This window comes from Myotis nattereri, assembly GCF_964212035.1.
Source record: "Myotis nattereri genome assembly, chromosome: 19".
Classification (NCBI taxonomy): Eukaryota; Metazoa; Chordata; class Mammalia; order Chiroptera; family Vespertilionidae; genus Myotis; species Myotis nattereri.
The window spans coordinates 5,838,917-5,866,531 of NC_138095.1; the positions used below are offsets into that span (position 1 = coordinate 5,838,917).

Here is a 27,615-nt window from a genome sequence, read left to right on the forward strand (position 1 = left end):
AACTGCACGAGAATAAACGTCTGTGGTCTTAAGCCACCAAGTTTTTAGTAATTTGTTATGGCAGCCACTAGGAGATTAGCACAACCCCTACAAATTTCAACCCAAGAACCTCCTCCTTTCTTTTTCTTTCTTTAAAAATTTTTTATTATTACAAAGTAGCTCAAACCTATAAAAAAGGGATAGAGACTAATATAATGAGCACCATGGACTCATCACCCACCCATCTTAGAAAATGAAGCTTTATATATACATACTAATGAGGCCACCCTCTCCCCAAAGAGGCAACCACTCTCCTGAATTTGGTGTTAATTGTTCCCTTATGAGTTTTTATACCTTTACTACATATGAACTCCTAAATAACAAAGAGACGTATTTGCCTGTTTCTAAACTGTATACGAATAGTGTCCTATAACATGTATTCCTCAGCTTATATTTTTACTTAATGTTGTGTTTCAGATACATGCTGACTCATACAGTTCAAATTCATTTATTTCCGCTGTTCCACTGTGTGCATAGCTCATCACAAATGTACTGATACATCCTCCTGTGGATAGACCTTTCGGGTTGTTGTTTCTTTAGCTTTATTTGGCTTTTTCCAATTTTTTTGTTATTACAAACAATGCATCAGTGAGCCTTCCTGTTTCCTGGTCCGTGGGTATAAGAATTTCTCTAGGGTTCTGTTTTTCAAAGCATGGCTTGAGACCCACTGGTGAATAATGAAATCATTTCAGTGGCTTTGTGATCAACACTCCTTTTTCCTTTTTCCTCCCAAAAGAGAAGAGAAACTATTAGAGTGCATCACAGAGCAAGGGTAAGTATTGCTTCATAAAACTTTGGCTTCAATTATAGATAAGTGTATAGTGGGTTTCAATCTAGAATGTATTTCTTCCTGGCAGTCAGAGCCAAAAGGAACTTTAGGAAGCAGTTCCCGTGGGCCCGTCTCTGAGCAGCAGCAGACCTGGGCGCTGGCGGAAATGCACACTCTCAGGCTCCATGCAGGAGCCACTAAGCCCAAATCTGCATTTTCATAAGCCCCCCAGGTTCATCTGCCCACTGATGTCTGAGAAGCGGTCCTCCAGGGTTATACCAACCAGTGGAATTGCTGGGTCATAGAATGTCACCATGTTTACTTAGCTTTACTAGATATTGCAAAAATGCTACCCAGTGTTGACACCAAGCAAGCAGCTCCTTTAAAGAGCTGCATTTCATGTTAGAGTTCATGGTAAAATTTCATTTGATCAAAGAATTCTGCAGCTACAAACTTAAAAATATATATTTTTTAATCATAGTCCTTCCTTGCTGCTTTCCTACAACTTCCTCATTATTCTCCATCCCTTCCTGGCTTTCTCTGAGGAGAAGGGAAACACAGCATAAACAAGAGCAAGGCTTCACCCAGAGATAAAGCAAGGGACAGCTGTTATCACACCTTGTCCTGGAGAGAGCAGCTCCGGAGAACACAGCAGGCTCCCGGGCAGCGCCTGGCTTTCCCGGGGCTAAGGAAGTACCACTGCACTCTCCAGGAAAGCTGACAGAGTTCCCTAGCTAGAGAGCCCCACTCCCAGATCCAAAGTTTAATTTGAGTTTTTCACTCTAGTAACCAAAGCATTTCTGAGGCATTGCTTTTAATGAGGCCCTGGCACTGCATGCACTGCCATTTCCTTGGGCCTCCCCTCTCTGCTCTGGTGCGCACTTCCTTTTCCTGAGGTTTTGGTACTTGCCTCACTACCATGTGTCCACTTCCAAATGCATAGTCGCTGTAGTAATATACCTTGGCCTTGAGCTGTGCTGCACAGGCCTTGAGCTGTGCTGTGGACTGTCTCTGTCTCTCTCTGTCTCTCTGTCTCTCTGTGTCACACACACACACACACACACACACACACACACCAGATAGACACTATTATCCCCATTTTCTGGATGAGATCTTCATTCCAAGATGCGTGTTGTCACACTGATGAAATGGGAGTGGGACCTGGAGTCAATGGCATCTCATGCGACCAGAGAGCAGTTGTGACGTAATAGACACCCACTGCAGATGGGTGAACTTGGCTGTTTTCCTCATGGTCTGAGCGAGCAGACAACTGCCCCTTCCCAACACTGCAGTCAGCAGGTCACATCAGGACCACACGAGCAAGGACCATGAGTCCTCGTTGGTAGAGAACCTTTGTTTGATACTTTCTGATAAGACTACGAAAGCACCAGCATGATGTTATTGTTCTTGAGTGGAGCTTAATTATGAGTGGACAGTCTGTTTGGATGTTTGAGTAGTGCTAGATAGTGTCCCTGGTCTCTAAGTTTCATGCTTGGCCTAGCATGGCCCTGATTATATTTTCTTTTCATCTTGATGGGGAAAAAATGGGCAAATTCTTAGATATTTTTGTGAAATAAGTAAAACTATATCTTGATGTATTGATCGGGGAGAACCAAGATGGCGGCATAGGTTAACGCTGGAGTTTGCTGCCTTGAACAACTACTTCAAAAGTGAAACTAAAAGACGGAACGGACATCACCCAGAACTACAGGAACGCTGGCTGAGTGGAAGTGCTACAACTAGGAGGAAAGAGAAACGCATACGGACACTCAGAGGAGGCGCAGTGCTGAAGTCAAATTCTGAGGTGCGGAGTGCGTGGAGCGGGCTGGCGGCGGAGGGCGCGGTTGGCATTTTCAATCAGGAGGGAGTCGCAGACTCTGAGCTCCAGATACGGGCGAGTCTTTAGGGACCCAGACTCAAATGGGAGAAGCGGGACTGTCTGGCTTCGGTCAGAGCTAGTGCAGCTTTCTCTCCGAGGTTTGCAGCGGGTGCTGGGACTCAGAGAGGCAGAGCCCCTGGGGACAGGACTGAGAGGCGCCATAACTGCTCTCTCCGCCCACCCTGTTGATCCTGTGCGACCCGCCCCGCCCAAGCCCTGCACAGAGGCATTTGCCGGATAGCCTCAGGCAAAGGCTAGATTAGCACCTCCCTAGAGGACAGAAGTTCTCTCACTGCAGACACAGCTGATTCTCACAGCCACTTGGCCTGGAGGTCAAACCCTCCCTGGTATTAGCTACAACAATCAAGGCTTAACTACAAGACTGCACACAAAGACCACTAGGGGGTGCACCAAGAAAGCATAACAAAATGCGGAGACAAAGAAACAGGACAAAATTGTCAATGGGAGATATACAGTTCAGAACCACACTTTTAAGGTCTCTCAAGAACTGTTTAGAAGCCGCCGATAAACTTAATGAGATCTACAAGAAAACTAATGAGACACTCGATGTTATGCTGGGGAACCAACTAGAAATTAAGCATACACCGACTGAAATAAAGAATACTATACAGACTCCCAACAGCAGACCAGAGGAGCGCAAGAATCAAGTCAATGATTTGAAATGCGAGGAAGCAAAAAACACCCAACCGGAGGGGCAGAATGAAAAAAGAATCCAAAAATGCGAGGATAGTATAAGGAGCCTTTGGGACAGCTTCAAGCGTACCAACATCAGAATTATAGGGGTGCCAGAAGATGAGAGAGAGCAAGATATTGAAAACCTATTTGAAGAAATAATGACAGAAAACTTCCCCCACCTGGTGAAAGAAATGGACTTACAGGTCCAAGAAGCGCGGAGAACCCCAAACAAAAGGAATCCAAAGAGGACCACACCAAGACACATCATAATTAAAATGCCAAGGGCAAAAGACAAAGAGAGAATCTTAAAAGCAGCAAGAGAAAGAAAGTCAGTTACTTACAAGGGAGTACCCATATGACTGTCAGCTGATTTCTCAACAGAAACTTTGCAGGCCAGAAGGGAGTGGCAAGAAATATTCAAAGTGATGAATACCAAGAACCTACAACCAAGATTACTTTATCCAGCAAAGCTATCATTCAGAATTGAAGGTCAGATAAAGAGCTTCACAGATAAGGAAAAGCTAAAGGAGTTCATCACCACCAAACCAGGATTATATGAAATGCTGAAAGGTATCCTTTAAGAAGAGGAAGAAGAAGAAAATGGTAAAGATACAAATTATGAACAACAAACATGCATCTATCAACAAGTGAATCTAATAATCAAGTGAATAAATAATCTGATGTACAGAATGAACTGGTGATTATAATAGAATCAGGGACATAGAAAGGGAATGGACTGACTATTCTTGGGGGGAAAGGGGTGTGGGAGATGCGGGAAGAGACTGGACAAAAATCGTGCACCTATGGATGAGGACAGTGGGTGGGGAGTGAGGGCGGAGGGTGGGGAGGGAACTGGGAGGAGGGGAGTTATGGGGGGAAAAAAAGAGGAACAAATGTAATCATCTGAACAATAAAGATTTAATTTAAAAAAAAACCTATTCCTTATGGTCCACCAAAAAAAAACAAAAACACACACACACACGCAAAATACTTACCAAACCTACAATGGTGAGACAGGCATGCTGCTATGGACATCCCATTAAAAAGCAGGGGAGTCAGGAAACCAAGATGGCAGCATAGGTAAACCCCGGAAATTGCTGCCTCGCACAACCACTTCAAAACTACAACTAAAAGATAAAACAGACATCATCCAGAACCACAGGAAGGCTGGCTGAGTGGAAATTCTACAACTAGAAGGAAAGATAAAAGCACACTGAGACTCAGAGGAGGTGCGGAAGTAAAGTGCAGAGGTACGAAGGCGCACACGGCAAGGGCTGGCAACTGAGGGTGCAGTGTCTTTTTTTTTTTTAATATATTTTATTGATTTTTTACAGAGAGGAAGGGAGAGAGACAGAGAGTCAGAAACATCGATGAGAGAGAAACATCGATCAGCTGCCTTCTGCACATCTCCCACCAGGGATGTGCCTGTAACCCAGGTACATGCCCCTGACCGGAATCGAACCCGGGACCCTTCAGTCCGCAGGCCGACGCTCTATCCACTGAGCCAAACCGGCTTCGGCAGCAGTGTCTTTTTGAATCAGGAGGGAGTGCCCTTTGCAATCTGAAAATTACCTAACAAACTGCAGCTGGGCCAGACAGACCCAGAACTTCCAAGAGAAGGCCCAAGGCCCCACAGAAGCTTACATTGCTTCACAGCTGGGCCTCATCTGGACACCTCCAAACCCCAAACAAGGAAGGGGAATCTGCAGATCTCTTCATAGCTCCTGCTGGGTAGCCTCAGGCAGAGGCTAAATTAGCACCTCCTTAGATTCAAGTGCCAGTGTACCCAGTGGTCAGAGTGGGACCATCCAGATTACAACTCCTCAGATCCATAAGGGACACACTCAGGGGGCAGACTCAGTGAGCACCAAAACCCCACTGAAGCAAGTCTTGCCCCAGAAGGGTGTCTCCAGCACAGAAGTTCTCTCACCATAGACACAGCTGATTCTCACAGCCAATTGGCCTGGAGATCAATTCCTCCCAGTGATACCTACAAAAATCAAGGCTTAACTACAACAAGACTGTGCACAAAACCCACAAAGGGGTGCACCAAGAGTGTCCACCTCAGGTAATTGGGGAGGCTGAGCCACTGGGCCCTATAGGACACCTAGCACAGAAAGCCACTCTACCAACAAAAAATACGGAGACAAAGAAACAGGTCACAAATGACAGAAATGGAGGAAGAGCAAAGCAAACTACTGGATATAGAGTTCAAAACCAAGGTTATAAGGTTTTTCAAGAATTTTCTAGAAACCGCCAATAAATTTAGTGAGACCCTGGAGGATATGAAAAAAGACCAACAAGAAATTAAGCATACACTGACTGAAATAAAGAATAATATACAGAGATCCAACAGCAGACTAGAGGATCCCAAGAATCAAGTCAAAGATTTGAAATACGAAGAAGCAAAAAACACCCAACCAGAAAAGCAAAATGAAAAAAGAATCCAAAAATATGAAGATAGTGTAAGGAGCCTCTGGGACAACTTCAAGCACACCAATATCCGAATTATAGGGGTGCCAGAAGAAGAGAGAACAAGATATTGAAAACCTATTTGAAGAAATAATTACAGAAAACTTCCCCTACCTGGTGAAAGAAATAGACTTACAAGTCCAGGATGCACAGAAAACCCCAAACAAAAGGAATCCAAAGAGGACCACACCAAGACACATCATAATTAAAATGCCAAGGGCAAAAGACAAAGAGAGAATCTTAAAAGCAGCAAGAGAAAAACAGTCAGTTACCTACAAGGGAGTACCCATACAACTGTCAGCTGATTTCTCAACAGAAACTATGCAGGCCAGAAGGGAGTGGCAAGAAATATTCAAGAAAATAGAGAAACCAAGATGGCGGCATAGGTTAACGCCGGAGTTTGCAGCCTCGAACAACCACTTCAAAAATACAACTAAAAGACCGAACGGACATCATCCAGAACTACAGGAAGGCTGGCTGAGTGGAAATTCTACAACTAGGAGGAAAGAGAATATCATACCGAGACTCAGAGGAGGTGCAGTACTGAAGTGAAATACTAACGTGCAGAGTGCATGTGGAGCGGGCTGGCAGCGGAGGGCGCGGTTGTTGTTTTCAATCGGGAGGGAGTTTCAGACTCTGAGCTCCAGATCCCGGCGAGTCTCTAGGGACCCAGACTCAAAAGGGAGAAGTGGAACTGTCTGGCTTTGGTCGGAACTCAAAGGCAGCTTTCTCTCCGAGGTTTGCAGCCTTTGACGGGACTCTGTGAGGCAGAGCCCCTAGGGATGGAACTGAGAGCAGCCATAACTGCTCGCTCCACCCACCCTGTAGATCCCCTGGGACCTGACCCGCCCAAGCCCTGCACAAAGGCATTTGCCGGATAGCCTCAGGCAAAAGCTAGATTAGCACCGCCCTAGAGATCCAGCACAGAAGCGCTCCCATTGCAGACACAGCTGACTCTAATAGCCAGTTAGCCTGGAGGTCAAATCACCCCCAGTATTGCCGACAACAATCAAGGCTTAACTACAACAAGACTGTGCACAAAGACCACAAGGGGGTGCACCAAGAAAGCATAAAAAATGCAAAGACAAAGAAACATGACAGAAGTGGAGGATATAGAGCTAAAAACCGCAATTTTAAGGTCTTTCAATAATTTTCTAGAAACTGCCGATAAATGTAGTGAGATCCTCAAGAAATCTAATGAGACCCTCGATGTTGTGATAAAGAACCAACTAGAAATTAAGCATACACTGACTGAAATAAAGAATATTATACAGACACCCAACAGCAGACCAGAGGAGCGCAAGAATCAAGTCAAAGATTTGAAATGCGAAGAAGCAAAAAACACCCAACAGGAAAAGCAAAATGAAAAAAAGAATCCAAAAATACGAAGATAGTATAAGGAGCCTTTGGGACAGCTTCAAGCGTACCAACATCAGAATTATAGGGGTGCCAGAAGATGAGAGAGAGCAAGATATTGAAAACCTATTTGAAGAAATAATGACAGAAAACTTCCCCCACCTGGTGAAAGAAATAGACTTACAGGTCCAGGAAGCGCGGAGAACCCAAAACAAAAGGAACCCAAAGAGGACCACACCAAGATACATCATAATTAAAATGCCAAGAGCAAAAGACAAAGAGAGAATCTTTTTTTTTTTTTAAATATATTTTATTGATTTTTTACAGAGAGGAAGGGAGAGAGATAGAGAGTTAGAAACATCAATGAGAGAGAAACATCGATCAGCTGCCTCCTGCACATCTCCTACTGGGGATGTGCCCGCAACCCAGGTACATGCCCTTGACCGGAATCGAACCTGGGACCTTTCAGTCCGCAGGCTGACGCTCTATCCACTGAGCCAAACCGGTTTCGGCTAAAGAGAGAATCTTAAAAGCAGCAAGAGAAAGAAACTTAGTTACCAGCAAGGGAATACCCATACGACTGTCAGCTGATTTCTCAACAGAAACTTTGCAGGCCAGAAGGGAGTGGCAAGAAATATTCAAAGTGATGAATACCAAGAACCTACAACCAAGATTACTTTATCCAGCAAAGCTATCATTCAGAATTGAAGGTCAGATAAAGAGCTTCACAGATAAGGAAAAGCTAAAGGAGTTCATCACCACCAAACCAGGATTATATGAAATGCTGAAAGGTATCCTTTAAGAAGAGGAAGAAGAAGAAAATGGTAAAGATACAAATTATGAACAACAAACATGCATCTATCAACAAGTGAATCTAATAATCAAGTGAATAAATAATCTGATGTACAGAATGAACTGGTGATTATAATAGAATCAGGGACATAGAAAGGGAATGGACTGACTATTCTTGGGGGGAAAGGGGTGAGGGGGATTCGGGAAGAGACTGGACAAAAATCGTGCACCTATGGATGAGGACAGTGGGTGGGGAGTGAGGGCAGAGGGTGGGGTGGGAACTGGGAGGAGGGGAGTTATGGGGGGAAAAAAAGAGGAACAAATGTAATAATCTGAACAATAAAGATTTAATTTAAAAAATAAAATAAAATAAAAATATCTTAGAAAGTTAAAAAAAAAAAAAAAGAAATATTCGAAGTGATGAATGCCAAGAACCTACAAGCAAGATTACTTTACCCACCAAAGCTATCATTCAGAATTGAAGGTCAGATAAAGAGCTTCACAGATAAGAAAAAGCTAAAGGAGTTCATCACCACCAAACCAGTATTATATGAAATGCTGAAAGGTATTCTTTAAGAGGAGGAAGAAGAAAAAGGTAAAGATAAAATTATGAACAGCAAATACATATCTATCAACAAGTGAATCTAAAAATCAAGTGAATAAAAAATCTGAAGAACAAAGTAAACTGGTGAATATTAATAGAACCAGGGGCATAGAAAGGGAGTGGATTGACAATTCTTGGAGGGAAAGGGGTGTGGGGGTGCAGGAAGAGACTGGACAAAAATCGTACACCTATGAATGAGGACAGTGGGAGGGGTAAGGGCAGAGGGTGGGGTGGGAACTGGGTGGAGGAGAGCTATGGGGGAGGGGGGGATAGAGGAACAACTGTAATAATCTGAACAATAAAGATTTAATTTAAAAAAAAAAAAAGCAGGGAAGTGGCAGGCACTCACTGGTCCATAGCAATTCTGAAACTGAACTGAGCATATGCTGCCAGTGCCTTGATTAGGGCTCAATCAAACTAGCTGGGCTACATCCAGCCAGGATCATGGGGTTCCACTGGGGCTCCCTAAAATCTGTCTCCCAAGCTGCCCAAGACAGCAAGTTCCACGGAATGCCTATCAGTGAGGTCACCTACTTGCCCAAGCATCTTTTATTGATAACTTTGATTTTTTCCCTCTCATTCCTGAGATTTTTAACACATTTCCCCAAAATCCACCTTGTGATTTTTTTCAGTTGCATTGTGGAGGTCTGGACACATCCCTAGTGTTTGGTTAGCAGTAGCAACAAGCAGAAGACAGGAAGTCGTCAAGAGCATCATTCACTGCTACACTAGGAGAATGACAGAAGGTTCCGTTTAACCAGAGTTTACCCAGTACTTACTATGGGCCAGACATCAGATAAAGAAACAGTGTATAACACAATGTCTAGCACATAATTGGTATTCAAATATCCTTATTAAAGTAATGAATGAATGAAGTCTGTCCAAGCCCTTAGGAGAAAATAGACGCATACAGATATCACTGCAGTGCACAGAGGAGGGGCCACCTCACTTGGCCTGAAGGAACAGTCACCATGCGCAGAAGGAACAGCAGATGCAGAAGCATCTTCATGTCCAATTACCTACCCCATGAAGTAGGCAGAGAGCATGCCACTCTACTGTACATAGATGAGGAAACTGGATTCAGAGTTATATTTCTAGACCAAGGTCATATATTCAACAACTGGCAGCCCAGAGGTAGAATTCATGCTTCCTGACCTAATCCATGGCTCATTCCCAATAAATGAATCAATATTTATTGATAGAGACAATGCCACAGCCCTTCAGAGACTCCAGAAACGGTGCCACCTCTTCTCTCATCAAAGCAGCCCTGGGGTGGTGGTCAAGGGCTCAGACCCTAGAATCATACTGGTTTCTAATCACCACCTTGCCACTTGCTAGATATATGGTCTTGAGATCATTATTTTATCTGTCTGAAGCTGTGAGCGTAACACAAACGGCACGTGGACCCCTCATCTTTTCTCTCTCCGTGCCAGGACTCGGTCCCCTCTCCTAGCTAGAATATGTAGATTTTACCTTTGAAGAACCACCACGCACCAATTCTCAGCCCAGGTATTTCAGATGAAGCTAATCACACCCCCAAGCTCCAAATGTGGGCACATGACCAACGCCTGGCCAATCAGAGTATTCCACCCCTGGCACAGTGATTGGTACAGAAATTAACGTAAGAGCCAAGCTGGTACAATGAAACACCATTATATGTAGTATGAACCACTGAGAAGGCTAGTGAGCTGGTTACTGGCACCCAGTTGACTGCTGGAGGCCAAATTGCCGTCACTGAAGGGTGGGGAACAGAGGAGCTGCCTGACTGCCTGAGAGTGAAGCCAACAGGAAAGAAAGCATAGCAGAAAGATGAAGAGAGACCGGTGACAATAGTTAACGCCTGGACCAGCTGTGCTTAATTCCCCTCGACTTTGTCATTTCATGAGCTAAAAAAGTCTTTTTCTCCTCCAGCCAGTCTGACTGGGGTTCCTATTACTTGTAACCACAAAAGTCCTAGTATGCCAGTTCCTGTGAACATTGGATGTGATGACATGAGATAATGCTCATGGGGCACTTAGCACAGAACCTGGCACATGGCAAGTGCCCAATAAATGACTCTTATTTTAGCATCCCCGGCATGAACTACCTCATCACCCTCAAAGTAATTAGAGCAGTGGCCATGACCCTGAGGACAACGCTGCTGACTTGGCCTGGCACATTCACTTACTTCTCCCTCACTGCCTCTCAGCTCCCTCTGCAGAAAGCCCCGACGCCAGATGGCTTGGGAAAACGGTGACAGATGAAAGCCGGTGTGGTGAAGGGGTAGGTGCTCCTGATTGATAGAGAGGCCATTGGAGGGTGAGAGGTGGGTAGGGAGGAGGCAGTTAGAGACTAAATGAGCTCAAGGGACTTCTGAACCTCTAGACCTGCAGCTGCTGGAGAGCCCGGCTTGGCATGAGCAGGTACCCAGCGGTCCCTTGGCCCCGTGACCTCATGCCAGCCTCATCCATCTAGTGGAGGACTGGGGCGACCCTTCTGGCTTCTCTGCTGCCTGTGCCCTTGGCTGAATCACCTCCTCACTTGTTTCTGCAGAGTGAGGTCTCAGTATGTTGCTGAGGACTGTAAGAGACACTATGACAATGGCCACTGTCAGCGGTAGTGAGTATGGCAGAAAAACAGGGGTTGAAGGGGGGCTGCTTCTTGGTTTCTCCTCCTCAACCCTGACCATCTCACCACCCCATCTTCTCACTGGTGCCTGTTCTTTCCCTTTTCCTTACTCCTTTATTCCTCCTTCATTTCTTCTGTTCCAAGAAGCTGTGATTTCCCCCCCAAAATAGTGGGCATCAGGTCCCTTTGTATCCCTTTTTACACCCCTGAGCTTCTGTGTGCTTTGCTGCCAAAGCCTCACACCTATGCCCTTCTTCAGAGCACTGTCCTTGAACTCCTGTTGCTGTGTCCTCTGTTTGGAGACCCAGAGTCCTTGGGAATTCATACGCCCAGGGAAGCCCCTGCCAATGACTGGCTCATGGGTACAAATGCCCAGTCCCTGTGCCTAAAGGTAAGACACACTCTGAGGTATGATTTACACTGCAGAGCTCCCCACAGGAGCAGGCTACGGCTGGGACTTCACCCGAATCACACTCTGATTTGGCTTCCTCCCCTTTCCTTACCTGCTTCCCCCACTCCCTTACAAATTTCTCCCATAAGCATTTTCTAATAAGTTACTTACATACAGATTCTCATTTCTAGACTGCTCCTGGGAAAACCAGCCTAAACACACCTGTGCAGCATCCATTTCCCTTTTCTAGTAAAAGAACCTAGATTTTTCTTTGAAGAAATGGCCCTCTCCCACTCAGAGTCCTCATGGTGTGTTTAAAGCTGATGCTCCCACCCCCCTAGCATGAGGGAGGGACATGCCCCAAACATGGACAATCAGTGATGGGGACATGGCCCAAGCTGGTCCAATGGGACTCAGGGTCATAGGTTTTGCTGAAACTACAGGAAAAAAGCCTTGTCCCACTGGGTTTGTGGGCAGTATATAAGTCTTGAGCTACTGGGGGCCTCTTGCCACCAGAAGGAGAGGGCCTTCCTTAGAGCAGCGCCAACACAAATGAAAGCAGAGCTAGGAGTTTGAAGAAGGACCAGGTCATGACAGCATAAGAACACCTGGATCCAGCTCTACCTGAAGACCTAACCCCTGGGTTTTAAGGTGAGTTTTTGATACTGCAGAATCTCAATCAGCACCTCTCTGCATTAGTAATAATGTCTGTTTGCAGGCACCACTGGGTGCCAAGCACTGTACTAAATACTTTCCAAATATCACTTCTGATCATCACAAGAACACTGCAGACATTATCATTTCCCGTTTGAAGAAGCAAAAACTGAGGTCCAGAGAGGTGAATCAACTGTCCTCACCTTACACAGCTGTCCTGTGGCAGAGCTGGGACTCGGATCCAGCTCCCCACAGTCTCTCTACCAAGGAAGTGCTCGATCAACACTTTTTAACATTCATCAATTCAACTTTCCAACCTCCCCCAAACAGCCAATGTGTGGGACATGGCTATAGTAAGTTTTGACCTAAGAGTGGAGGTCACCATCATCATAGAACTGTGCCAGCAACATTGAACTGGGCACAGCCTTCTGCCCCCAAAAACATCGCTCCGCACACTCCTCACAGGATCCACATGTCTGTCCTAGAGGTTGACCCATTCCTTGACTCTCAAATATTTTTTGCTCCCCACAGCACCCCTATAAAATAGGAATCATTATTATTCCTGTTCTTCAGATGAGGATGCTGAGGCTCAGGGAGGTGCAGTCACTTGTTACAGATCACACAAGGGCTTTAGTCGAAATCAAGGCCCTGATGAAAAGAGACTCAGTGGAACTGTGTCTTTATCTATTCATGTTCACAGAGAAAGGAGCAGTGAAATGCTTGCTGAATGCATGAATGTATGTATGAATGTATGTATGAATGAATGAATGAATGAATGAGTGAATGAGTAATGGGGATGGAAGAAAAAGCAGACAAGTCGTTTCCTACTTTCAAGATTCTTTTAGAAGATAGGAGATGGTCATGATGATCAGAAGTAATCCTTCTATAGTTTCTTCACATGAAGCTCGAAGGAAAAGGACAGGGGGCTGGCTTAGTCTGGGAACCAAGAGAACTAAGATCTGATGTGCCTTTATCTTCCCAATATCCCATTTAACGCTACAATGGAGAAACCAAGGGTAAGTCTGGGGTAAATACATAGTCTATCAATTATTAGCTGTGTGACCTTAAACAAGTCACTTGGCCTCTCTGAGCCATTTTTTCTCATCCATGAAAAAGGAAAATTCACAAATGCACCTACTAGGTTAATAAAATAAGATTCACATAGTAGGCATTCATTAAACACTAGACTAGCCCCTTTAGCAGTTCTCTTTACTCTCTCATGACTCAATCCCCCACATTTAAGATGGAGATGCTAACCCTTTCAGTTTGAAGAGAACTGAGTAGCTGCTGAAATCCTTTCACATAAACGCCATCACCTGCCTTCATGGGCTTAAATGGGACATTGCATATGAAATGCTTTGAGGGCCTCAGAAGAAAAGGGGTGAAAAAAATCCAGAGGGTTATTATTAGACAGGAAACGAGAGAGCAGGAGCCCACACACGCCTCTCTTATAATCAAACTGACATTGAGGTTTACAGTGCATTGAACACTGCGTTCCAGTCTAGAGAGCTAAAAATGGCAGCCTGTGAAAGCAGCCACTGGGTTAAAAAGGAAGCAGGCCTGGTATGCTCCCGCAGGCCAGAGAGCAGGAAGGAGGCCAGGCCATTGCCACCCGAGCTGAGGCGGCAGCGGCAGGCCCTGTGCAGACTGGCACACACACCCTACCTGCCGCAGACCTCCAAATAGGCCTGAGACCCCAGGACCTCGCAGGATTCTGGGACACAGCCAAGCCACTGATATAGCTTATCCTTGGCAAGATGCTCGCTGTTCTGGACCTCAGGTTTCCCATCTTTGAAGTGGTGATATTATGAGGGTTGTTATGAGGACTGAATTAGTTAATACATGAAAGCGCCTCCCAGAGCGCCTGGTGTACAGGAAGCCTGCAATAGCTGTTAGCTTATGTGATTGTAGACCTTGTTTATCCTACCTCTTAGCTTTCACTTACGGTGTGTTCCCCACCTGGGTCAGCCCCTCCCACCAATCTTACTTATTTCCTCAAAATTAAACCCTGTCTATCCTATATGCCTATGTCCAAATTCCATTTTCTGGTAAAACCACACATATTCTGAGAGATTCAGTCATTATTTGAGCACCTACAATATGCCAGGAGCTGTCCTAGGTGCTGAGCCTACAGCCATAAACAAAATAGACAAAAGTCCCTGCCCTTGTGAATTCCACTTTAATGTATAGTTATAGTATAGTTTTTCTAGTTCTATTAATATAACTACATAACATATTTAAGCATGTCTTTGACCTCTTAAAATCAGCTCAAGGACATGAGAATGTTTCAAATATGCAAATCTTCCTGCAAAACAGCCTGCAGAACTACTCTAGGGCAGGGAGGTCCCCATCCCTCTACCCTGAAGCACTCAGCTGGTCACTTTTCTGGAGGAAAAAAAATATTCTAGCTGCCTTGAACTGAAAAACCAGGCAACCCCTGTCTCCCATTTCTCTCCCCACTTCTCCCAGGAACACCAGATTAGGTTAAAATAATCCCCGTACAAGCCTGCCTCTCTGCCCGTCATTCAGCACCTCAGGTGACATTTCAGGTGCCTGATGAGCCCTGTCCAGATCTCTCCCCAGAGCCTGGCCATGCCTGGCACAAGTGTGTGTCCTCCGATGGAGCAGGCCTTGGGGAACTGAAGGCAGATGTTCTAAATGAACAGCACCCGACTGCCAGTAATCATCTTGGCCTTTTCTAGCCCATAGACCCTAGAGCCCACAGGGAAAGGAGTCCGCAGTGAGACTCAGCCCCTACAGGAGGGGAGGCTGGGAAGTCCACGGTCTGATGATGAATGCAAAGAGTATCAGAGCCAATGAACTGTGAGGGGACATTTTTCATCCTCCACACAACATGACAGACGCTATGCAATCACTGACCATCAGATCAGGTTTCCCATCCACAACGGTGGCCGCTGACCATGGAAAAATCATTGCCCTTCCTGAACCTCACTCCCTGCTCTGTGAAATGGAGACCGAAAAACCCCTCCTGGCCTTACTGGTTGCCCCGAGAGGACATGAAATAACAGTTCAGAAAGTATTTTGTAATCACTGTTTATTGTGTAACCAATACTCTGCCTGTGGCTGCAGGGCCTAGAACCTGGAATCTCGAGAGTAGTGGGAAGGACATGGGTGGGAGAACTGAATAGTGTGCCTCAGTGTCTTCATCTGCAGCATGGGTTTGCCAGAACTTTCCTCGGAGATTTGTTGTGAAATAATTGAGTGAGGTCAATAAGAAACAGGTTTGAGGCAGACCCGGCAGGCTGGCCAGCCATCCTGGTTTGTCCGCGTCAGACCTGAGGGGGTTCTCAGGATGGGAAATCCCCCCCCCCACGCCAGGACCGGCTGGTTACTCCAGGGTTCAGTGAGTTGGTGCTGTGTCGGACAAATGCACAGTCTGGCATCTAGTAGAATCCAATAAACATCAGTCAGCTCAGTGAGGAAGGCTGATGACCGAACCCATGACCTCAGAATCTAGATGCTCCCAGATGATTCTAATGTGCAGTTGAAGCTGAGAGCCACGCCTGGAGGGGGTAAAATCCCCCTACACAGCCATTCTCAATCCTGCCTACAGGTCAAAATCACCCGGGGTGCTTTTTAAAACTCCCCATGCGGGGCCCTCATCCCCACCCCCAGACTAATAAAATCGGAAGCCCTGGTGTGGGCCTGGCATTACTGTAGGAGTGCCTGCAGGAACCTCAGCTGTAGGCAGGGATGAGGATCCCTGCTCCAAAACAAAGCAGACCCCGCCCAGGGGAGAGAGTCCTGGCACTCCTGCTGGGTGACTTTCAGGAGCTAGTCTTTGAACAAGGCTGCTATGAGGATTAAAGGAGAGAGGGTGTCACAGGACAAGAAGCTCAGTTAGGGGTAGGCTTATTGTTATTCATTTAATCAGCATAACAAGATGGTTAAGAGCCCAGCCTTCCTAAGGGTGTGGATTTGAGAAAGCCACTCACCTCTCAGTGCCTCATTGTCCTCATCTGTAAAATAGGACATTCATATCTGCTTCATGGGGTTGTTTGGGAATTAAAGGAGTGAAGGTAGGTAGCAGTGAATAATGAATAATTTCCTCATTTGCAAAATGGGTTCGTGAACGGGTTCAACCCATTCTGCAGATGAGGGCATTGAAGCTTAAATAGCTGGCCCAAGTTCACCACGTTAGTAAGTAGTGGGGCCAGCAGCTGTCACCTCTCACCACGTTCCACACCCTGACGGCATGCCTTCCCGCTTCCTGGTCCTGTCTCTATCCCCTGGGCTCTTCCTACCTTTCTCATGATTTCAGTTTCCAGCCCTGCAGCCACAGGCAGACATGCAACACTAATCACTGAAATGAGTTCTGAGTCAAAGACAAACAGAAAACAGGGACCCTGCATCCAGGAGCGTTTTCCAGGTGAGAGTCTCAGAGCCTGACAATCTTGCCACCTTCCTCTTCTCTGTGGAGAATCCAGACCCTGTGGGAACCTCTTGACAGCACATGCCAGGCCTGGTCCAGGCTTCACGCATATTCCTCACTTCATCTCCACAGCAACCCCGTGGTGCAGGTTCCGCTATTTCCCCCATTTCGCAGATGAGAACACTGAGACAGAGAATTAGGAAACTTGTTCAAGGAACCCAGGAGGTCTGGCTGCACAGCCCTGCTTGTAACCTTACCCCGCCTCCAAAGGCAGCCAAAGATCAGTCCGCTGTGGACAAGGAGACAGGGGTGCTAGTCAAAAAGACACTAATGGGCTTGTCTGTGGTTTTGTTTTGCTTTACTGTTCGTGTATTTTATTTTTATTTGGTTTTGTTTTGCTCTTACTAGGTCCATAAAGAAAGCCTGGAGCCAAGAATAAAAGGGATAAGAAGCAGTTTTCAACACAACATAAAAAAGAGGCTCCCAACATCAGAATTGCCCTTAAAAAGAAAGATTGCTGTAGCCATTAAAAAGCATGTTGAAATTATTAAGAGTGGTTAGCCCTTGGGGGAGAGGGGGGGAGGGGAGTAGCCCCATAGAGCAATGTAAAACCTATAAATGCCCTAACTTCTGGGAAGATTATATAATCCAATTTCTTAATTGATTTTAGAGAGAATGGAAGGAGAGAGAGAAACATCGATGTGAGAGAGACATCAATTGATTGTACGAGCCCATACCAGGTATCGAACCCACAACCTAGGTATGTGCCCTGATTGAAAATCAAACCCACAACCTTCAGGTGCGGGAAATGATGCTCCAGCCAATTGAGCCACATCAGCCAGGGCTCTCTGATTGCATTTTAAAAAATATTCCACTACATTAAAACATTCCTGAAAAGCTTTGATCCAGCCAAATGCTCTCAATTTAATGATGAACTGAGGCTCTGGGAGACTTAGTGACTTATCAGAGAGGCAGAGGAAGGTCAGCCTGGAAGAGGGAACTCTTCTTCTTATGCCCTGGCAGTCACCGAGCTCTGAGCTGAACTGGTCAATCACTGAGCCATCACCCAGAGGGAGTAGCACACAGTGGTAAAGAGCATCAACTTCAGAGTTCGAGTCTCGCCCAGACACTTGATGTGCAGTATGTTTCTAAACCTGTTGTGAGGGTGAATTAAGGGAGATAATGCACAGAAAGCACTTAACACAGCATGTGCTCAACCATTAGGCTGTCACTGTTGGCTAACGAGTATCATTTCTCTACACTTCTTACCTCTCACGCTACACTGTAAGTGCTTGGAGAGCAGACCCTGAGGTGATCTATCTCTGAGAGAGCTGGGTGCCTCACTCCCCATCCTCCCACCTCCTATTCATCCCTCAGGGCTCAGCTGAAATAACCCTTAGCTAGGGAAGCCACCCCAGACCACCTAGAAAGTCTTCTGTTTTACAATCTTCCCAGATGCTCTTTTGCAGCCTTTATCCCAATTGTTGTTAAACAATTGCTTATGCAATAATTTGTTTGATCCCTGCCTTCTCCTATAATGCAAGCTACAATACAAGTTCTCTAAGGGCAGGTAAGCATACCAAGCATTCCATGTGCTCCCTCCACATTTCTCAGCCTCCTCTGCAGCTAACTGGGGCCATGTGGCTAATTCTGGCTCAGGGGCAGAGGTACAGAAGTGATATAGGTCACTTTGAGACTGAAGCAGAAAAAAGCTGGTACAGTAATTCTCCAGTTATCAATTCCCCTCCTGCAGTGATTGGCAATGTTCCATTAGCCTGGATCCCTGAGTAACTGTATGGAGGAACAACCTCTGTTGATCCACACTGGATGTGTAGTATAAATAAGAAAAGAAAAAAAAGCACGTTGCTAAGCATCTGGGATTTCAAAGTTAACTTGTTACTGCAGCATAACCTAGCCTATCCTGACTAATACACCACTATATTCCCATGACTCATATAGTGTCAGACACATAGAAAGTGCTCCATAAATACTTATTGAGTGAATGAATGAGTGAATCTCTGGTAGAAGTCACAATACATGATATTTCCTAAGTCAGTGAAAAAGGACAGCTCTCCACCATCAAAAAATACTAGACCACTAGTTAGTTCCAAAAGTGAAATACATTATCCCTGGCACCCCAGGACAGAAGCTAGAATGCAAGCTTTTTGACCTTGAAGTTGCTGGGCTCTGAGTCATTGTCGCGTTTTGCAGGTCACAGAAACACTCTGTAAGGCTGAGGACGATTAGGTGCTCAACAAAGTGATAAAATCCACTACAACCAGAGCCATTAGTCACAGGGCATTATTCAGAAATTGTTGCAATTTATAATATTTATGAATTGATCTGCAAGAACCTATAAACATTGCTCATCAATATAACTAATTGGCATTTATGAGTTTGTTTGGTTGGCTGATACATTCAGGCTGGTGTCGACGTGGTCTTGAAGAATAAAGGAATCCATGCATGCCGGGGCCTCAGGCTGGGTGCTGGCATTCTGACAATTCCACTGTATCAGACAAGAAATGGAGTGAAAGTAGTATATTTAAGGAGTGGAGCAAACACCAGTTCAGAGGTGAGGAAGATATAGCAAGTAATGAGTATGCCAATGGGTTTCTTTTTAGGGCGACTCTGTAAACACCAAAAGAGTTGAGATAAACGTTTTCTTTAATCCTTCAAAGGGTTGCCAGTCTAGGGCAGAGATTCCCGCCCCCACTCCCCCCCATAAAAGACACTCACCTTGACCAAACATAAGCAAAAAGGGCATGTTTATTATAAGAATGGGGGGGGGGCAATGAAACTGAAAGAGTAGGAAATAGCTGGACCAGAAATAATCTCTGTCTGTCTCTGTCTCCCTCTCCCTGCTGACCAGTTTTCTCTCTTTCCCTGGTCTTCATGGAAGAAAAACAGCCACCCACCATCTTCTCTATGTTACAATTTCAGGCACCAGAGACTCACTTTTCTTTCTCTAGTCTCAGTCCAGAGTCCCAGGAAAGCATTCTAATGGATGCAGCCTGGGTCTGGAATGCATATCTGGACCAATCATCTAAGGCCAAAGGCTGTAATAACAACAGCTCTCTTGGTGCCCTTGTGATTAGAGTACTGAATTGAGATTTGGGGCGGGAAGGGGGGGGGGGGTGTTTGCAGGGGAGGGGGAAGTACTCAGAAGAAAAGAGGAATTTCCCAAACCTAAATATTTGTCAAATGAATGACCCTTACAATCCCTTTAACTTTTGGAAATCTTAAGATCTAGGCTTTACATGAAGTGCTTTGGTTAAAACAGTTAATAGAGTGATTTTGAACAACGACGCTATGTTGGGCCAAGGGCTGGCATCACTCTTTGGCTTGCGTGCAGCGTGGCAACATGTTGTGTCCAACAGGGTCTGGCAGAGGACTTTGGTTTGGGGACAAAACAGGCCTCTGTGCTCATCACTAACCTTTCGTCTCAAGACGTGGCCCCCTCAACCCACTCTCAGAGAAGGCAGTGACCCCACAGGCCCCAGGAGCCTACAGATGACACCCGGTGCCAGCTCAACCAAAATGCATTTCTCCGGATCACAGAGATGGTCCTGGCTCTCATCAGCACAGCTCTCACTCGTGCTGCAGATGGCAAATGGAATGTTCAACCCCGCCCCTTGCTCCCTGGCCTGGCTGCTTCCACGTTCCTTGACAGTAATGCTCGTTCAGACGCTGGCATTGGAGCCAACCCTCGCTAGGCACAGCAGGGTGGGCAAGGCAGAAGGAGCGCTGGCGAGGTCGGAAATGGGGGCCATTTGTTTTATGCTGGCCCCAGAAGCCTGCAAAGCAATGTGACGAGTGGGCAGCAAGACCGCAGCAGATGACAGAGCTTTATCAGGTAGAGGGTGGCAGGTGGGGGACATGGGAAAATTACAACCCCACTTGCCAAGACTCAGAGACACCTGCGTCTAATTTAGCAGAAGGAAGGTATTATGGAAAAGGGCTGCCGCCTTCCCCAGATGCACTCACACTAAATCGGTGCTGCTCTGCCTCCTAAACCTCTCCAGCTTGCTCTGCATCCCCGCCCACCTGCTCTAAGCCACCTCATCTCCTGCCTGAACTGAGACTGCTCCCAAATTCTCTCTCTCTCTCTGTATTGCTCTTTGGCCACAAACAGTTCATGCTCTCCCCCCGCCCCCGCCCCAATGACCACAGAGGTCTTTCTAAGGTGCGGGTCTGACTGTGCCTCCCTTCAGTTCCCCAAAGGATGGAGGCCGTAATCGTTCACCACGGCTCCTCAGGGCCTTCACAAGCTGGTCCTGCCGCCCTAAGTCCAGCAGCCTTGCCAACACCACTCAGCGGCTTGCTGTGAAAACCATCCTAGAAGTTTGTTTTCTATTGATTATTGTTCTACGTGCATTTTTTTTCCACCTCAGCATCAGCCAAGAACTGGAGGGGGAGGGTAAGAAAGGGGGTTGGGAAGACAGGGGAGGCTTGGAAACAACAAGGGCATGATCTTAAGAAAAATTGTGATTTGAATTGAGTAAAAATTGGTCTCCTGTTATCACTGTAGCCACTCCACTTGCAATTCAGGACCTGATGCCCCTGTATCAGGCCAAACACAGCCACTGTTTTCTGATCAAATCTCCTTCCCAGGAAGACACCATTAAAAAATTCTCTGTAACCAATCAGGCAATTTAAACTCCTCTAAAGAACCCATGTCACTGTGTGAGTTCACAGAGGACTCCAACCCCAATCCAGTCAGACAAAAGCAATGCACCACTACACTTGCAGGGGACCAGGGAATAAGAGACCGTCACAAAGGCCTTTGTGGAGCCAAAGAAAACATGAAGGTATTGAGACTCCAGTCAGTGCCTCCCTCACCCAAACCCTTGCTAAGAGAATCTGTCCCCTAACACGGCTCCTGCTGCCCTGTTTGCCTCGTGACAGGTCCAGCCATTACAAACAGGCATACTATACTGGAGGCTAAAATGCTGAAATCCTGTGCACATTGATAAATTACCCCCCTGAATGCCACTAAGATACTCCACCTAAAACAGTGAGGAAATGTGTCATCTCATCCAACAAGAAGGCCACATGTAAGGAGGGTTTCAGGTCTGGTCCATTTAGCTACTCAACGAGGTTTCAGATCCGTGCTGTCCCTTTGCTCTGCCATCCATGGTACAGACTCCCTCCCAAGTCTGATTGCTGTCAGTGCTACCAAACTCCCGGGGTTTCCTGCTTGGTGTGTTCTATCCAAAACACTAGAAGTGATTGTTGCGAGGTAGTTTTATTCACTTGTGGCAACTAAAGGAGATAGGATGCACATCCAAAGGTCTGCCTCCCTGAAGGGAGGCTTCACCATTGCTTATATACACTATTTAGTCAATTACACCCTGATTTCTTCTTTACAATTGGCTACATTACTCTGGTTGAGTTCCTGTCAAGCTCATCCTGTTTACAGCTGCATCTGCAAAACACTGTGCGACATTTTAATGTTTAGTGAGAATAACATTTAGTAAGAACCGCCCAGACTTAAGACCCTTGTCCTATCTAACATCATGGTTTTAAGACGGCTGTGGGTGCTAATGTCTTCTTACTTAAGTCTAAGAGGAGGGAGACAGACCTCTTTCAAATCATGGACTATAAGACCTTCCCATTAGTCTATTTGGACCAGCTCAAGTCACTAGGGAAATGTCCCCCGTCCCCCCAGGACATTTGGCAATGTCTGGGAACATTTTCAGTTCTCACACTGGGGAGGGGATGCTACTGGCATCTAGTGGGTAGAGGCCAAGGATGCTGCCAAACATATTGTAATGCACAGAACAACTCCCTACAACAGAGAATTAACTGGTCCAAAATGTCAATAGTGCTGAGATATGGGACCCTGCCTTTGATGAATCTAGATCAGAGTTGGCAAACTACAACCTATGAGCCACATTTAGCTGACTGCCTGATTTTATAAATAAAGTGGAATGCAGCCACACTCACTCATTTACGTACTGCCTACGGCTCCTTTCCTGCTAAAACTGGGCGTTGTCACAAGGCTAGTTGTGACAGAGACCATATGCCCCCTAAAGCTAAAAATATTTACTCTCTGGCTTTTTTCTGAAAAAGTTTGCTGATCTCTAATCTGAGGATAGGAGAATATGGAAACAAAATTAGGAAGGAGGAGTAACATTGATATTGAGGAGTAATAAATAGTAACTGCTACCAAGGTAAGTCTATTTCTGGAGGTTACTCTGTGTAGAGCATAGTTCTCAGTAGCTTTCCCAATGAGAGTTTATTTCCACATAAAGGACTTATTACAAAAACTAAAGCTGGTGGGAGGTATGAAACATCCAACACGCCCTACCACCACACACACACAAGAAAATCAAGATTTTCCCCATTCAATTCCTACCACAGAGACAGAAATGGTCATCACAGAGTTGTGAGTTCTAAGCCCACAGAAACGTCAGAGTCAGACCTGATGTGAGCTCTTTCGCAGACCAGAGCCACACTGAAATCAAGAGAGAGGAAGCTATCAGCAGAGAGAATCATGGGATAGATGAGAGAAGCATTGCCAGAAAAAATAGCCATTAATTTTACAGCAATCCTGTCCCCTGAGGCCCTGGGGTCCTATGAGCTTTCACCACGGTCTGTTCAACAAGTCCTTTTCCCTCAACGAGGCTAAGTGGGTTTCTGGTCCTTGGAACCAAACTGTTCCTGAGGAAGATGAGCCCCATCCCCACCTCCCACCCCCCCACCCCCCCAAGTCACTGGACAGCCTTTCCAGGCCCTCCCCTAACTGCCGCAAGGGCAGGGTAAGTACCTGCCCAAGGGGCTGACTTGCTCCTGCTCTCCGTCAATCCCTGTCACCCAGAGATTCCAGATCCCTTGACAGGAGGTCGACAGAACATTCCAGACTTAAAAACTGAGAAACCCAGGAAGGAAAATGGTGCCTGACTTTTCATAGTCATTTAAAGGTTTCTTTTAATAGCAACTATAAACGGCTACTGGACTTATCAAATACAAGTCAGTGCCAACTCTTAAAACGGACTAAGAAGGGAAAAAACTTTAAGTGGGGAAAACCCAAGGCCATGTCTTTCTAACGGGTGATAATCGTGTTGCTTTGATCTTCCCGCTCACTCAGCCTGGTATTTATCAGATGCCCACCGCGAACCGCCCTGTTCCCATTACTTCCCTATTTCATATTTTAATGGAATGAGAGCCATCATCTCCTGGCCAATATTCATTCCCCATCTGCTGCTTCTGTGCGTTTTTTTCTGGGAGCGCCTGGGGCAACACTCCTCCCAGGGACAAAATCCACTCTCTCTGGTTTCCTCTGGAATAGATGCTGTTTCCTGAAGCCAGAACCATGTGCCTCCTGGAGGCAAATCTGTCCTGGAGGTGTCCCTCGGGGGCCACCTGGGTTTCCGGGCAGCCCTTAGGGGGCGGAGGACAGTGAGCTAAGCTTTTTGCCTTCCCGTTTCCAACCCACCCTCCTCAGACAGGCTTTGGAAAAGGGGCCCCTCCATTGGAAACACCACCAAGGCAAGCTCAATCGAATGACGATTCTGAGTTAAACCCATTTCTTCCCAGCAAGATCACAGGGGAGCCAAGCACTTCATGTGAACATACGCAGCACAAGCACCCTAAGTGCCGCAGTCTGACACGGAGATGAGGAAGGTACAGGCCACACCCTCAGAGAAGCCTGTCTTGAATAGTGCTGTCAGTACCACGGCCCCCATTGGGAATTTGAAAGTTTCTAGTGGCCACAGTACAGTAAGTCCACAGAAACAGGTGCTGACACATGAAGGAGGAGCTCCACAAAAATAAAGGATGGTCCCATTCACAGCAGTCCGAGAAATACATAGTACCCTGATTTTGCAAATGAGGAAACTGAAGCGTAGAAAGATCAAACTGCCTTGTGGACAAAAGATGCAAAATGGGAGTGGTTAGAGGCAAGGACACCAGTGGAGACAAGGAAGAGGCAAGGGCACAGAGAAATGAGGGGGCGGGGGCGGGAACTGGGTTGGACAGAAGTCACTACATCAGAGAGATGTTAAGAAGGTGAATGGGTAGATGGTGGATATTGGAAACATGGGTGAACGCATGGGTGGTTAAATTGATAGATGGAGAGACACATGGATGGGTTGGTTATGGATGAGTGAATAAACAGATCTTCAGAGGCCCCTAATGCCCTTGCATGAGGCATTTTACACACAGAATAAACAATTTTTACTAACAGTAACCAGGATGGATATCAAAATATTGTCCAGATGATGAGGGCAGAGCATACATAAGATTCAAGAAATAAAACAGTCCTCTCCAATATGCCTTCATACCAATTTTGCCAAAACTCATGTGCTCAATTATACTTCCCTTCACCTTTCCAAGACAAATAAGACATAAATCAGCCCTTAACTGTCATTCCTTTATCTGGTTTCCGAATCCAGAGTGCTGAGGCTTTAAATTGTTCTATACCTAACTTGGTTAAGCAGTACTGGGTCCGGATAGGAGGATCTTCCTGTCAGGAAAACAGAGTTGGTCTGACCTGCAAAAGCTCCTGCTGGAGTCGCTGCTATTCCAGGGAGAGTGTTACAGGCAACTCAGAATGGCTCTGACGGATGATTCCTGACCAGTCAAGTTCAAACAGACAGCCAGTCATAAAAATTCCCCATTGGGTCACTCTTCTTTATTAAAGGCAACACATGGACAGGAGGCAGTCTGATCCTGTTCTTTTTCTTCAGCCCTCTCCATCCCACCTTTCTCTGTGTCTTGAAAACACACACACACACACACACTCACTGCCATGTTCAGGATTAGAGTATGAAATATATTAATATAATTTAAGAGAAAGCCTAACCCAAAAGCAGCACCTTCCCCCATGAAATTCACCCATGAGCAATACATTCTTTTGCGATAAATATTACCCTTTTATGAACTAATGATCTCTTTTTAAATAATACTCAAGAATTCCACAGGCTGGACTAAGGGGAGTCAATACATCCCTATGGGAACTTCCCCTAATCTGTAATTGTTTAAATTACCCAGTGTGTTTGCTAAAGTTGCTATAACAAAGTACCACAGAGCAGGAGGCTTAAACAACAGAAATGAGTTTTCTCATAGTTCTGGAGGCTAGAAGTCCAAACTCAGGTCTTCCCTTTGTACCTGTGTCCTAATCTCTTCTTATAAAGACTCCATATTGGATTAGAACCCACCCTAATGACTTCATTTAACTTCAATTATCTTCTTAAAGACCCTGTCTCCTAATACAGTCACATTATGAGATACTAGGGGTTACAATTTCAACATATAAATTTGGGGGTGGAGGGGACACAATTTAGTCCATGACACCCAGGAACATTAGGAAGTCCAAAGAAGCATCTTGTCCAACATCCACGTCTTACAGGGACGAAAAGAAGTATTTCTTCTTGCTATTCACAGTAAAAGCGATACTTGGCATCAAGTAAGGGAGTTTAAGAAGGCTAGTGGTGAGATTGTACCTGTAGATGGGCCTTACTTTAAGAGAGAACCCAATTAAAAAAACAACACCACCACCTCAGCAAGCAGAGAAATTAGAGGGTATTTGAATGACATGCTTCCCTTTTACAAAATGGCTCACCATGGAGCCCCTTTAAGCTGAGAGCTCCCCTACTGAATAAGTGCCTCCTACAATCATTAACTACTTGAAGGAGAACCTGGGGGCAGCTGGGAGAGGCAGGAGGAGGTGGAGAGGAATCTTAAAGCCAAGACCAGGCTTATTTAAGACCAATTTGAAATGAAGATTTCAGAAAGTCTGAAAGTATAATTTACATGAATGGGCTAAGCAGGCTTCTGTGAATAACTTCCACTTAGACAATGTTCTTCAGGAACACCCTACTCTACAGCCATTAAAAAGGGTGTTCTAAAAGAATCTTTAATGACATTGGAAACATCTCAAAGGCAGGTGGCAAATCAGCATGTGCAGCATGATCCAATTTCAGATTTTAAAAAAAGAAATTCTATACGTGGGTAAAAAAAAAAAAAAGATTGGGAGTCTACATTAAAATGTTAACAGTGGTTATATTTCAATGGTGGGTTAGATGGGTGATTTTCACTTTCTCTCTTATTCTTGCCTGTATTTACCCAAGTTTCTGATTATTTTTTAAGCAATGGAGGACAATTAAAGTGTGTTTTAAAATAAGAATTCATTGAGAGTCTATTGCAAATTGTACCAATTACTTATTAACTAAAATCATAAAGTAGGAAATCTCTTAATAGAAGGACCAAATTTCTTATTTGAAGAATGATGACATAATGATAGTTAACATTTGTAACCACTTATTATGTGTCAGGCACTGTGCTCAGCACTTGATATAATTATGTCATTAACCCTGTCTCCTCTCAACCATGCTATGAGATGGGTATTTTTATGCCCCTCCCCAATCTTCCAAATGAAGAAACTGGGATGCAGAGCAATGACATAACCTATTCAAGGTCACTAGCTGGCAAGTAGCAGAGAATCCAGGTCTCCTGATTTCTAAATCAGGGCTGTTTCTTCTCCATAGCATTGGGTTTCCACAGATGCCCTAGTTTATGGGCTGAAAACATCCCATAATTACCCCATAAATAAGCCATCGAACTTACGTAGTCCTTGCATTTAACTTATTATTTAGCATTTAAAGGACACATTACATTGAGCAAGAACCATCAATCTTTCACATAACGCTCCAGTTATTAACTTGGTAATTATAATCCACAGTCACAAAGCTGATCATGCTTGTCGTTTCCATGGTACCAGAACCCCTTCTAAAAAAGAAAACTCATCAATTATCTCTGACCTGTTCACTCTGTAAATTCACACCCTTCCAGAGTGTTAGCACTTACCCTGGTGGCCAGAAAGTTTAACAGTAATTGCAGAGCTCCTAAACCTCAGGAATAGAAAGGTGTCTACCTATAATCCCCTTTAACATGGTATGAGAATATCATTTAGCCATTCTTTAATGCTAATAGGACTCCTACTTAAAAAGCAGCCACTCTA

General features: G+C 45.4%; 1 protein-coding gene across 2 annotated transcripts in view; it reads right to left on the reverse strand.

Moving 5' to 3' along the window:
• The window catches only part of SUDS3 (SDS3 homolog, SIN3A corepressor complex component), a 262,755-nt gene that overhangs the window by 162,796 nt on the left and 72,344 nt on the right, over positions 1 to 27,615 (reverse strand). The window lies entirely within an intron of this gene.